At 40.2% G+C, this 12,614-nt stretch overlaps 1 protein-coding gene across 2 annotated transcripts in view; it reads right to left on the bottom strand.

The window, feature by feature from the left end:
• Positions 1–12,237, bottom strand: part of LOC109043016 (growth hormone secretagogue receptor type 1) — a 376,139-nt gene extending 363,902 nt beyond the window's left edge. For both annotated transcript variants that reach the window (XM_019060032.2, XM_019060035.2), the window contains exon 1: positions 11,290–12,237. The gene's annotated coding sequence lies outside the window, so the exon portion shown is untranslated. The remainder of the gene's footprint in view (positions 1–11,289) is intronic.
• Positions 12,238–12,614: the final 377 nt, after the last annotated feature.

The raw sequence follows: 12,614 nt of genomic DNA, 5'->3' as shown, positions 1-12,614 counted from the left end.
AGAGTGCTGTCTCTTGTAGAATATTAGCTTACCTCAGAAAAAATCATAGGTCTTGAGAAATGCTACCACCAACTTAAAGTGAACATTTACTAACCTGCAACAGAAGAATAAAACAAAAATGAGAATTGGCTGCGGATATCAAAAGCATATTGATGCTTGAGGTTGAAAAATGCGCATCGCCCTGTTAATTAAACTTTGGACATTTTGAAGTGAATATTCGTGCCTTTGAGAGAAAAAGTTGCCAAATATTTGTTTGACGTTTTTTTGTGAATAATTTTGAGCAAGCAAAAAACTTTATAAAAAGTTCTACGAGTAACAGTTGGTTTATTTTTTATCGAGGAAAAAAAAAGGGGGAAAAAGGACGGATATTGGAATTGCGTGTTACATTTGTTTTGAGTTTTGACATCGTTGAGACTACAGATTTCATTTCTTTGTTTGCACGCATTTTTTACTGAGACTCATTATTTCCTTGGGAAACTAATATGGATTGACTTTTAAAACAGAAATCTCTGACGCTTGTATGATTTTTAAGTTCGTGATCCGATTACTCTTTTCACTCGTGTTAACGTTTTGCACTGACAATGCGCAGAATGAAAAAACTACAGGTGACACACTCGAAAATTTCAAAAGTCATAACATAACGGAGACTAATTTTTCGGTGGTCACAGATGATGTAACTTTTAAGATCTCTCAAGAAAATTTGGGAAATTCCCCAAAATTGTGAGTTGTTTAAGGGCTTTTCAGGGCGTCACAATCGTTGATTGTCATCAGAGTGGCCACAGAAAGGAGTTGCGATTTTCTAAGCTTTTCAGGTTTTTTCTAACTAAAATAGAGACTATTCCCTGACTCGAGACAATATACATGGAGATAAATAGTAATGATATTTTCAAATCTGGCAAGACTGACACATCAGATTGAAGCACGTGAATAAAATCGTCGTTTTTCATTATATGTTAATACAGAAAAAAAGTTGTCGCTTCACAAGAAAGTGTTTAGTCAGCTGATTTTGCGGTATTTTAACAATTTGTCTATGAAACAGGAAATTCAAGAAAGTAGATTTAAAATGAGGAAAAAATATTATCACCTAGTGACGCCATATGCGGCGGACTTTCACGCTTAAAAACATGTTGTTTCTGGCAAATTAGATCATTGTGCCATAACTCTTCCAGTTGTTGTTCGATTCAGAAAACAACAATGTACTCGAGTTTTATTTAATGTGAAGTTGTCATTTCGGAGTAAAAGTCATGGGATTTCACACACCTATAAATTTCTTCATATTTAGGATATTTTGTCCTTTTTCTTGACTTTTCCCGGTTTTTCATAGCCCAGAGTTCTCTTTTCATGAATATTCCTGTGTTTTCCAATTCTCTCTGCGTATAACCCTCATGTATTCTGCTGTGCTAAGGAAGAACGCCGTTTGAACATTCGAGCGTTGTCAAATTTCCCGCTATAAGACATGTATTTTGAACAACACTCATGCATATTTTTCCTTGAAGTTTTCAGATATTTCAGATTAAATTATGTACAAAATTGTTTGAAAATTTTTTGATTATTTTGAAAAAATAATATTTGATTATTTTGAAAAAATAATATTCGCAATAATCCCAGTAAATTCGGTTTTTATCAAAGGAAAATTGGCAACGTCTGAAGGCTCATACAGCGTTCTTCCCTAGCACGGAGTATTACGGGTCGTTCAAGTAATACAAAAGGCATTTTGGCCGAATTTTCGATACCACTCTCCTCGTTAGAAGACACCCATTAAACAACCATTCTTTCGTCATTTACTTATGTAAGACTAGCTTGACTAACCCCCTCATTTTTCAGAAAATGATGGATGAAGTCTAAAAATTAGCTGATTTTTGTTTCTTGAAAGAAATTTACTTCTCTTCAAGTGAAAGGCCTCCGGAAATCTGAGCTTGACTTTCCTACTCTCGTGCGAATTCGTAAAACTTGCCACCCTCCCCTAGCCCCATCTCCCCTTATTTTTCAGAAAATGATGGATAAAGCCTGGAAATTAGCTGAAATTTTTCTGGGTTTGGACCCCTTCCTCCCCTTGCAAGTAGCTTACGTAATTCTTGGACGGTCTCGTCGGCCATCTTGTATTATGAATGAAACTTGCAACGACGGGAATTCTAAAGTTTAGTGCCATTCCTAAGCTAAAATTAAAATTGCAAAAAGCTCTTTTCCCGGATTTAAACTCGTTACTCCAGACACCGTGCGAGCCACGCGCCCGAGCGGAGTGCGTACGCGTCAACGAACGTATTAGCGCGGAAGCGATCGAGGCGGTAAATATTTATGGGCAATAAAACATAGGCGGAATTGAAAAATCGCTTCTAAGAGCGCTGCAACAACGATCGGCTATTTAGCTCGGCGATCGGTGGGTTGGGGGAGGGAGCTGGTCTGCTCCTCCATCCAAGTATCACTGTGCTACGGAGAACAGACAACTGGCCTACCGCAACCAGATGTGCAAAGTTCCCATTCATCAGTGTTGCCGCTTTATTAGCGGATCCACAGATTTTCTTTGCCTCAAGGCATGTGGGAAGTGCGGGCACGATGCCATGCTAAATGTATGGGGGTTACTTTTTTGGATGGTTAACACTTCATATCATCAAACGCCGCGAAACAAACGAAGCAACTATTCGTGCTCTACGGATGCGCGTGATGCATACGTAAAAAATTGCAGGCGTTTTACAGATGCTTACTTCATCGGATGGTTCATTTTATCGAACGCTGACATTCACCCGTAGCTCACCCAATGTAGGAAATATTCGCGCTTTTCGGATGCGTTGGTTGCCTAGGCAAAGCATTTCAGGCGTTTTATAGAGGGTTACTATCTTTGATGGCTCGTTTCATCCAATACTGTCGCATTTAACCGTGGCGTACCTGATGACGTAATAATTTGTGTTCTACGAATGTACTTGTTACCTGCACATAACACTACTGCACTGCCGTGAAACAGCCCGTAAGGAAGAACGCCGTATGAGCCATCAGGCGTTGCCAAATTTCCTTCGACAAATCACGAATTTTCAAGAGAATTTGTGAGTATTTCCTTTCCAATTTTTCAGAGGATTTCGTCCGTAATTTGATCTAAAAAATCTGACAATTTAAGGGTAAAATGTTCATAACATTCTTCAAAAATAAATATTTTCCGAGAGGAAATTTGACAAAATTCAAATGCTCATACGGCGTTTTTACTTAGCACGGCAGTGCAGTGGTGTTATGTGCAGGTAACAAGTACAATTGCAGAACACGGATTATCCATCGGGTACGCCACGGTTAAATGCCATAGTATTGGATGAAACGAGCCATCAAAGATTGTAACCCTCTGTAAAACGCCTGAAATGCTCTGCCTAGGCAACCAGCGCAACCGCAGAGCGCGAATAGTTGCTACATTGGGTGAGCTACGGGTGAATGTCATAGCGTTCGATTAAATGAACCATCCGATGAAGTGACCATCTGTAAAATGCCTGCAATTTTTTACGTATGCATCACGCGCATCCGTAGAGCACGAATAGTTGCTCCGTTTGTTTCGCCGCGGTAACATTTCGCGGCGTTTGATGATATGAAGTAAAAACCATCCAAAAAAAGTAACCACCATGCATTTAGCCGTAAATCTATACGATATAGCCGTTCCGCTAGTTAATCGAAGGGAGGAGTAAGCTCAAGAAGAAAGTTCTGAGCAAACGGACTTAAAGAAATTCGAGCGGGAATTTTTGAGTGATAATTCCTCAAATTTCCGTATAATCGTCAATTACATTCTAAAAGTCTTCTAGAAATCTTACGTCTTTATAATATGGCATTATTTCGTTCAAGTTGGTAAGAGGTCCGTATGAATGCCCTAGAAAGCTTAGTAATTAAGTGTCGAGCTGATGACAAACAAATACCAATAATAGTGGTCGATAGAAATGTGTGATTTTTGCGCGAGACATCTTGTTCTCTGGAATAAAGCCTTATATTGGTATTCTGCTTTTATGACGTCAATTTTTGGGCACTTCCTATCCTCTGATAGTTATTCCAGTTTTTACAAATGGGAAGAATTTTTTTGTTACAAAGGACTCATACAGTTCATTCATAGTGGCACTGATCTAACACGAAATTTCTTACGGACAAAATACTCAATAAATACATAGGTTGCACATTGGCATAACAGCAAATAATGTGATCTCTGTAACGATGTCTTAATTTGGACAAAATACTGAACCATGTAATGCCACAATTTTGCGAGAAATTCGACCTAACATAGCTGGGACATCAATTTTGTCTGAAGTAAGTTTTGTGTCTTCGCCTTTTACGCCCTTTTCCTCGCTGACGGATAAGAACGAAACGTGTAGTGTTATGAAGCTCCGCAGATAAGACTTTCCCTCAGCTACTACCTTCCAACCCCCCTTTTTTCGGGAAGGGGGTACGAGACAAGTGTCCCCCTTAGCGGTCCGTAAAACTAAGCATCGATACAGCGTTGTCTAATATTTAAAAAGGCATTACGACATTGAACGGATAGCAAGGTGGAGCAGTTGGTTCCATCGTAATTTTGGCTACCGTGAATTGAAAAGTTTGAGATAACGTCAAATCGAGGCATTGTTTGAAGTCCGGACTCGATTCTTGCTTTCCACGAGCTGCCATCGTTGCCAACTGGTGTGGAAATTTTGGGCTTTTAGGCGCGTCGTCAAAATTGAATTTCGGGAAGGGGGTACGACACGAAAGTCCTCCTTAGCGGGACCCCTTAGCTTATAGCGTAAAAATTCAAAACCGGTTCAGTGCAATTAGGTGTTGCTTTGGATTGTGTGCGGTATTTCTCACTGTGAAAGAACCTAGACATCTTTGCCCCATGAGATTTTACCAGGAAATTCATTCTGAATTGTAGCCTTATTTTCAACACAAGAATTGTTATTCTTAGGCAGTTGGATGACATATTTATATTTGTAGAGTCGGTCCTACAACGCACTCTGACGTTCTGCGATACCCAAACGCCACATATGCCTATCCTCCCAGAGGTTATCAGGCAACCGACACCGCTACATCTCTTCGTCAACGCCCTGCCGCCATCCCTTTGGATGAAAAATCCAGTTGTACAATCCCGGCATCACTTAGTGACGCTCACCAGGTTTTGAATTTCAACTTTTCAACTCGTCGTTTCCCAGATATAAGAACGTAACTCCATTTCAAAATCGCAAAATTGACTCGAAAAATTTGATTTTTTACAAGAATATAACTGCGCCCTTTTTGCCAAATTATTTCCTGATTTTCGCATGCGATCATTAGAAAAACCAGTGAAATTATCAGTTAGAAAAACTCGATGTACATTCGTGATCTACGACTCGAAATCGGTGCTCTTTACATGGTCCTGGGGCCAAGGGCGGAGAGCGCAAACGTGTATTTCGATTTTTCTCCGAAAACACTCTAAAATTCACCGAAATTTGTAACGAAGAAACCAAAAATTTCGTCTCAACTTGGCAATGAAAGCGACTATGAGCTGTCAAGGAAGCACCAGACCGTAACGAGTTGTCGTCGATAAGAAAAACCGTCGCGCCAATCTGCGGGTGACCACTTTTTTTGCGCCATGAGTGGACTGGATAAGACACCTACACAAAAGACAGCTGCTCGGAAAAACTTCCGTCTGTTGAATGCAAGCCTGGTTTGAAAGAAATGATGCTCTTAATTCTGTAAGCACATAAGATAAGCTCAGCAATTCTTGCTGAAATACTCCAAGCTAAGTTATTAGGCGTTGAGAAAAAATAGTGTTGTTCCATACAAGGGGCTTGGAGGACAATACACATAAGTGCGGTTCTTCAATAGATTGAGATATTAATGATTTCAAGTAGATCTAGTCTTAATGTATATTCTGTGAAAAATTCGCTCCCAAATTCCGATTTTTAAGCATCCAAAAGTCAGTTTGAACTGTTATTCCGCCGCGCCATAAGGATCTGTGTAATTTCGAAACTTCAAACACGCATTTCTCAAAATTGCATAAATTGCACTTAACTGCCTTGTCCTTCAAACCTCTCATGTGAGCTTTTAATTGAAAAGAGCAATAGCCAATCTTGGTGGTGTTTTTACCATTGAAAGATAATTATAATAACGTAGTGGTAATATAATTTTGTAATGGTACACATACTGGAAGAAATGGAACACTTTATTCTCGTCATTTTAATCGTGGTTCTTTCACAGTGTGTTGCTACACTCAACCTACGATGCTAAAGAAACGCGTCATATAAAGCTTCTAACATTGCCAAATTTCTTCTGGTGAAATGTGAATTTTCTAGGAAATTTCTGAATGTTTTTCTACAAAATGTTCAGAAAATTTTTGAATGAACAATATTAAATGGACAAAGCTATGGACAGGAAAGACAAAAGGGATATGGAGCTATCAATATGGTGAAAACGGGTAATTGGGACGGACAAAGGAGTTAAGTAGGTAGATCCACGAGAAATCCTACACTTTAGGTAGTCCATCATTTCACATCTTACAGTCTATAAGAACCAACCGTTTCAACAGTAGGATCGCTCCAATTTCCCGTCGTCTTCTTCGTTTAGAGCTTTCAATACTCAGCCCGCTGCGGTCCGATTGTTGGAACTGATAGACAAAGCGATAGACAAAGAAGGCATAGGGAGTATGAAGCTATCCTATTGGTTGAAATGGGTGGTTCTTATAGACTAAGGGGATAAATGATGGACTATCAGTTCTCGCGTGGGTTGTCATTAGTTAGTCTATTACCTACCTCCTTTGTCCATTGTAACCACCCGCTTCCACCAATAAGATCCCTCCAACTCATTTTTGTCTTCCCTGTCTATAGCTTTGTCTGTCAATTTCAATAATGAGCCCGCTGGTGCGTTCATTTAACGACGGGCTCAGAGAAGACAACGAGAGGGCACGAGCCTTTGCTGTCCCGTCAGCGAGAGTGGTTTTTGATTGATCCGTTGCGAGGAACAGGATTGGAAATCTCGTGGCGGGTAACGAGAGCTCGGGCGACTTGGGCAGGAAATAAAAGGAGCTGTAATCACGCTCCACGTTCCGAATGCAAATATTTTGTCACGCCGCGCGCCGGGTTAGTCTAACGACCCGGGCGCGTCGCAGCTTGGGTCATATGAAACCACCACCGCCGCACCAAGGATCCGACCAGAGATGAAAAGGAAGTACGATATTATACTGCCGTGCTAAGGACGAACGCTCGCTGGAAAAAAAGTCGCTTGGATTTAGAGTCCAGACTCTTGAAACATTGACAAGAAAAAATACTCTTGATTCAATCGGATTTTTGCTTGAATCAAAAGGAAATCTGCTTAAATCGAGAGGTTTGGCTCTTCGATTCAAGGAAACATCGGATGGAATGGAGAGTATTTTTTCTTGTCAATATTATTAAGAGTCTGGACTCTGGATCCAGGCGACTTTTTTTCCGGTGCGCGTGTGAGGCTTCAGGATTTGCAAAATCTCCTCCGACCAATCACGAATTTTCTGGAAAATGTGTAACTATTTTCCTTCCGTCTTTTCAAGAGAATTGTGTTCGTAATTATTTTGATCTGAAGTGTCTGAGACTTTCAAGAGGAAAAATAATAGGCATTACTATCTTCAAAAATAAATATTTTTTTATCCAGGGCAATTTGGCAACTCTCGATTGTTCATATGGCGTTCTTCCTTAGCACGGCAGTAGTGCTTTAAATCCCTGACTCCGCGAATTTAAACTATCGCGAGCAGGTAATGCGTGCTTGCGGGCACCCGATATAGCGCCTTCAACAACCCGTAGATACTTCAAACACTACACCATTTTACATATACGTTCTGACGTGCTAATTGCCTACACTGCGCCTACCGGAGTGTGCACCGTATTGTGTAGTGTACGCCGAGCACTGTGAGGAAATTCACTCTGATTCACTATCAATATAGAACATTTCCTTGAGCCCCTCAGATTTCTGAAAGAGTCACCCTGAGTATTCTTCAGCGACATAGAAATTTCCTTGCTCACGGATGAGCGATATGGATGCGTAAAGGCATGAGTAAGCGTCTGAGTGCATTCCTCCTAAGCAAACCTTCCCGGTCCCAAAAATATCACTGGAAAATAAAGAAGCTTGGATCTAGAGTCCAGACTCTTAAAAACATTGACAAGAAAAAATACTCTTGATTCAATCGGATTTTTGCTTGAATCAAAAGGACATCTGCTTAAATCGAGAGGTTTGGCTCTTCGATTCAAGGAAACATCGGATGGAATGGAGAGTATTTTTTCTTGTCAATATTATTAAGAGTCTGGACTCTGGATCCAGGCGACTTTTTTTTCCGGTGCGCGTGTGAGGCTTCAGGATTTGCAAAATCTCCTCCGACCAATCACGAATTTTCTGGAAAATTTGTGACTATTTTCCTTCCGTTTTTTCAAGAGAATTGTGTTCGTAATTATTTTGATCTGAAGTGTCTGAGACTTTCAAGGAAAAAAATTATTCATGACGATCTTCAAAAATAACTATTTTTGGCAACATTTTAAATTCTTATAAGGCGTTTCTCCTTGGCACGACAGTATAAGTCCCTGAAAAATCTTTATTTACCGGATGACTGAATGTAACTCCATTCAAAGGTTGTAAAGTTGAGTCAAACAATTTAATTTTTTACAAGAATGTACCTGTGCCCTTTTTGCCAAACAAATTTTTTCCGCATGCGATCCGAAGAAAAATTAGTGAAATTTTCATTTAAAAATATCCAAGATTCTCCTGCTGAAATGCAAGTTGCGAGGAATATAATTACGAGTCTTCGTGAAAATGAGACAGTGCAATCACTGTTCAAAACGACAGGAAGTCTGCAACGTGGCAAACACAGATACGTGATTTGGCACTGTGGTTGCTCAAAAGAACGCCTGGATCTCGCCCACTGCGTGGCCATCGCAGCGAGGAGCGTTAAAATGTTTTAACGCAGCAAATATTTTATTTGCCCCGCTTCAACCCTGAGCTTTCCCAAGGCGCACCGCACACCCCCTTCAGTTTTTCCTTTGGCCCTTTTCCTCGCCCGACGGTCGCGGTCGCTTAAGTCTATGATATGACGCGCGTTGTCTGAATACCACCCTCTTCCCATCTCGCGCGCCTGAAAAGTCGCTTCAAGATTTTGTTCTTCTGTTATTCCTTAAATCCTTCAAATACCTGAGAGTTCATCCCGACGCGCGGAAGATAGGTGGGTGGCTTAACGTAAGTACTTTGCTCCAAAGCACGTATACTTTCCCTCCCCGGATTCGGATGTTTCCCCTTGAAAAATTGGGCACGCAACCACAAGCACACCGGATCACTCCGACATCTCTCTGAATCTGCCGTGCTAAAGAAGAACGCCGTATGAGCTTTCAGACGTTGCCGAATTTCCTTTGATAAGAGCTGAATTTACTGGGCAAATTGCGAATATTATTTTCAAAAATTTTCAGACAATTTTTTACGAAACTTAATTTAAATATCTGAAAATTTCAAGAAATGTTGTTCCTTGTATATCATTATTATGTATGTTGTCAAAAATAGACATTTTATCCAGAAATTTGACAACTCTCAAATGTTCATCCGGCGTTCTTCCTTAGCATGGCAGAAATCGTCGTCTCTCGGAAGAAGGACCGTGACTCCATTCAAAGTTGGTCAAATTGACTCAGACAATTTATTTATTTTACCAAAATGTACCTGTGGAATTGTTATCCAAAATTTTCTGATTTTTGCATGAAATCCGAAGGAAAATTATTGAAATTTTAAGTTAAAAATGCCTAAAATTTTTCTAGTTAATATGCAAGATGCGAGGGGAAATTGTGCAACATCGAAATAAAGTTACGTTTTTTCGTGAGGAGAGTGACGAAATGAGCCTTTAAAACAAGTATACGAAGCGGAATGTAAGATGCTCCTTCGTTATCGTGGGTATATGACCCGCAATTCAAAGAGGTAGGAGACGATGTTTAAAGGTAATACGTAAGTCTGGAGTACTCGAAGAATATCTGCGAATCTTGGTGTTGTCTGACAGATTTAGTATAAGGTCCATCGTGGATTGCCATCTGTTACGTTTCTACTTATTTCATTTTGGATATTCCTCACATTTCCTTGATATTATTCCACATTTTAATTCCACATTTTTCCCACATTTTCGCCTGTAAGCTCATCGGCAATTTTTTTTTTTTTTTGACGAGGGTTCGGAGCGAACAGAAAGATTGTTCTGATAATATATTATCTCGACTGTAAAATATTTGTAGAAATTTCATTTATATGTTGCGGAAAAAAGATTAAATTATGTATTTTTTAAAGAACTTTTGGGATTATCTATACGCCTAGGAATTTGCAATTTTGTTAGAAACAAAAAATCTCAGAGCAAAGGCTGTGTTGCACGCAGATGATATCACTCTGTAACAACCTCTCTTCAAATATCATCGGAGAGTAACTATTTCAATCGATATTTAAGAGAAAAAAGGAGAAGCTAGAGTGCACGCTGAGTAAATGCCAAGAAAAACTACGGAATGTTACGGTAGGAATAAATTAAAAATATTCATTTAAAACTGCCTGTAAGAAAATACTTAATACGCCCAATCGTATTTAATTGTTGCAGTAGAGCTAGCAATCAGTGTTTAATTTTTATATTTGATATATGGCTGTCTTGAAAACGTGAGTCAAATTGTGTACCGGGAGAAAATGAGCATTATCTTGCAATTCCAGATCCATATGTTGCTGGCTCAATTGCCGGTGGCAAAAAAGGGGGGTGTGAGAATTCAATGCATTTACGTATGGTTTAACCATATTTTTGTGAATTCATAAAACCATGGTTATGAAATTAAAAATAAAATGCTCCCTTGCAGCTTAAGCATTTTTTTGAACTGGTATGGTGCGTTTAATAACTAAATTGAGGCATTCAGTTCTAAATGTAATGCTTTGAACCTAGTAATGCTTGGAATCCTGTGCAATTCACTCAATTTTGTGCTGAAAAATAGATTAAAAGTTCAAGCACCGGTTCCTGACATTTGAGGACTTATCTGTAACAATAGCGGATGTGAAAAATTACCTTTCCGACACACATTCAAAAAACTGTTTTGGCGTCGAGAAAATTTTGAGAAAATACTTGAGATGTGATCTTCGAGATCTGTACATTATGCCAGAGCCAAACATATTAAATTTTTGTGTGAACAAAACAGTTTTTTAAGCGTGTTTCGAAAAGATAATTTTTCACATCCGCTATTGTTACAGATAAGTCCTCATTTATTTATTTTTCTCATAGAGCAACGTCTAACTTGGAAGCGCAGACTTTTGCAGACCTTTAAAATTACAAGTTAAAAGAGAGAAAAAATGAGGCAATGATTCAAGTCCCACCTGTGAAATAAGGAGCTATCGCATAACTTGATTCCAAAATGGGGCTTCGGAGGTAAACACTGCGTAAATTTCACTTCTAAATCCGCACCATTTTCAAAGCTTATCAACCAAAAAGGCACTCCCGATTGTAAATTTCACAAAATCACGCCCCGCAAATCCACAAGAGCTTTTTCGCAGCGAAACTGAGTCCGTGGATATAACTGCCAAACCTTTCGGGTCGTTTGAACCACAATCAAATCATCAAAAACTGATTCAGTCACTGGACGTCACCAAAGGAAGCTTCGGAAATCTTCCAGGGAGCCTATTTCACTTCACACACTGATTGAACTTCTGCTTTAAAATCAATTAAATTTTTGAACGATCAAAAACAACAATCTTTCTAAAATTCGATCGAACGTAAAAACTTCGACGAGAATGTGGGCTGACGATGGAGAAAATTATGCGATGTGAGATTCCTGCGTTTACAAAAAAAAAAATACGAAGTGCAGAGGCTGCGGTTTCTGTATTTCACTAATTTTTCTAAAACGCCGTATCTGCGAACATAAGGTCAAGCTCGATAAAAATTTAATTCCGCAGACCGGATAATCGTGGGAAACTCCGCGAGGCCAAATCACGAGATTCTCGGTTCTTCCATTTCACAAAAAATACTCGGGTGGCTTGGATTAAAACGAAGTCGAAAATCCGCTGGATAGCAAAAACTTGGGGCGAATCACGAGATGTTTTTTCATGAAGCATTGCCAAACATCGTAATTGCAGATATTCGGGTGGCCTGGGTAATAATATACTCCCTGACCCGGAAATTCGAAGTTGGAGTCGGGAAAACTAGGCGCGAATCACGCTGGTTGGAGGGATGACGCGGTGGCGCGAGACACGTGGGAAACACGCGGAGCGCGACACGTGAGGCGGACTGCTCGACAAGCGTGAACCTCTTCGCCGGAGAGACCGCGGACAACTGGCCCGCTGGCCGCCGCCGCCGCCGACCGGCGATGCCCAAGACGAAAACGGGCTCGCGCGCGGCGCCCACCAGAATTCCGCTAGAATCCACCCGCGCCCCCGCGCCCAGCGCCACGTCGCGTGCTCGAACCCTCCCGTCGTAGCCAAAAGAGCAGTTAGCGCCAAGATGAAATTTTCAGAAAACCAGCTCTCAAGCGTTAGACTGGAAAATGTCATTGCAAGAAGCCTCCAGTGCTGCCATTTCCCGGAATCAATTCCGAAATTCGGAACTTTTCAAATAATTGGAATTTTTACCAGAATCTTCTGAATATCCCGGAATTCTCAGCTACTTTCGGAATTTCCTCGAAATTTGCGGTTTTTCGCCAGTTTGA

Source organism: Bemisia tabaci, chromosome 8 (genome assembly GCF_918797505.1).
Source record: "Bemisia tabaci chromosome 8, PGI_BMITA_v3".
Taxonomy (NCBI): Eukaryota; Metazoa; Arthropoda; class Insecta; order Hemiptera; family Aleyrodidae; genus Bemisia; species Bemisia tabaci.
This window is presented reverse-complemented; position numbering and strand designations above follow the sequence as displayed.